This window comes from Geosmithia morbida, assembly GCF_012550715.1.
Source record: "Geosmithia morbida isolate 1262 chromosome Unknown scaffold_5, whole genome shotgun sequence".
Lineage (NCBI taxonomy): Eukaryota > Fungi > Ascomycota > Sordariomycetes > Hypocreales > Bionectriaceae > Geosmithia > Geosmithia morbida.
Genome location: NW_023336192.1, coordinates 1,435,534 through 1,437,348, shown reverse-complemented (window position 1 = coordinate 1,437,348; position 1,815 = coordinate 1,435,534).

Sequence of the window (1,815 nt, the reverse complement as noted above, 5' to 3'; positions counted from 1 at the left end):
AACTGAGCAGCAGCCATCGATACTGATGGGCTCTCTCTCTCTCTCTCTCTCTCTCTCTCTGTCCATATTATATACACATATACATATATATATATATATATATATACACATATGTATATATATACATTTTCTCTCCCTCGCCTACATCGACGGTCGTGGGACATGTAATACCCCGTACGTTGCACCCAGCGGACGCGGCATGGCATGACATGGCATGGTTTTGTATGTGTGTGTTGTGTGTTGTGTGCTGTCTCCAGTCTAGCCAGGGTTGGGGGACAGTCAGAGACATGCTCGTAGAGAAAGCAAGGGGATGATCGTGTGCGGGTACGGAGAGGGGCAAGAAAAGGCCCGCGGCTGGTACGACTCTCTGGCGGGACATACGCCAATGTACTCACTCGTACGGATACTCGTAGTCGTCTCTACTATGAGGGTTTTCTCATCTTCCGTCTTCATCCTGACTTTTTGGGGGCGTCGGCAATGACACACACATGCATTACGAGTACGGCCCTTTCTTACCCTCGTCTCTTCTTTTTTTTTCTTTTTCTTTTCTTTCTTTCCCTTCCCCAGTTCCCTCATGCAGACAGTGTGCGCTTGTCAGATTTGTCGATCACTTATGGATGCGCCAATTGTTGTCATCGGGTTCATCATGACAGCGACCGTCATCAACAGGATTGGCGTTTTGTGGGTGCCTATTATGAGATAGAAGACAAGAGAGAGAGATCCACGAGTTCAATTTACGAATAACATTACTACGCCTCCGGTGTTATCATTCTCACACGGTCACGAGTTGTAGGGTAAAATTGATGGAAGCCTTCTGGCTCTGGCCTTGCGGCTTAAGCTTAACTCTGTCGACGAGGGAGACGCGAAATGATTCATTCAATCGATACAGAGAAGAACAATGCGCACTGCCATTCATACTTGATGGACCATGCAATATTCAATCATACCTCTGCTCATGCTGATACTCGGAAAGTTTAGCAGAGCATGAGAGCGCCATGAACAATTCTGCTGCCGCACCTTGTTCTACAGTGCGCCACTGAACACAATTCGTACGGACATGACGGTGTGTTACAACCCCCCCCCCCCAAACAGAGAAAGAGAGCGCGAGAGGGCACAAGAGAAAGAGGGACAGGGAAAGAACGGAAGAGGAAAGAAGAGGCAAACAAGGAAAAAAAGAAAAAAAAAAGGTACTGAGTACTCCCGGCCAGAGCATGGCGAGCGGCGGCAGGCTCTCCCGCAACAGCGTAATGGCCCTCACCCCAGGTACGTAGTGGGCGGGGCCATCGGCACCTCCATGCCAGGTACTGGGGACATTGTCTGCTGCTGTGGGCTTGTCGCTGTTATTGTGTACGGAAGATGTACGGAGTACGGAGAGGATGTACATACGTACCTGACCTCTCTCTGACTTCCGTGCTCGTAAAATCGACGTAGAGAAAGGGTATAGAGAGAGAGAGAGAGAGAGGAAAAAAAGAGAGAAAGGTGTGGAGTCTAGGCCCTCTCTGCGTGTGGTCCATTGGCTTTCTGGGATGATGGATGGGTCCTCTCTACCAACCCCCGATGGCCAAAGGTCTCGCTCACTTTCTCATTGCGGTACTCCTACGAAGGTACTCGTATGGAAGTCACTCGTACCTCTTTCTCCATAACCAGGTACTCCATAATAGACTCTATCTTTTTTTTCCCTTATTTTATATATTTTATATATTTTATTTCCGCTCTCAGAGTCCCCCGATTCAGAGCACACCACCACCAACTTCCTTCCCATTGAAATAGAAGCTCTCTCCCTCCTCCATCCTCTCTTTTCTTCTTTCCCTCTTC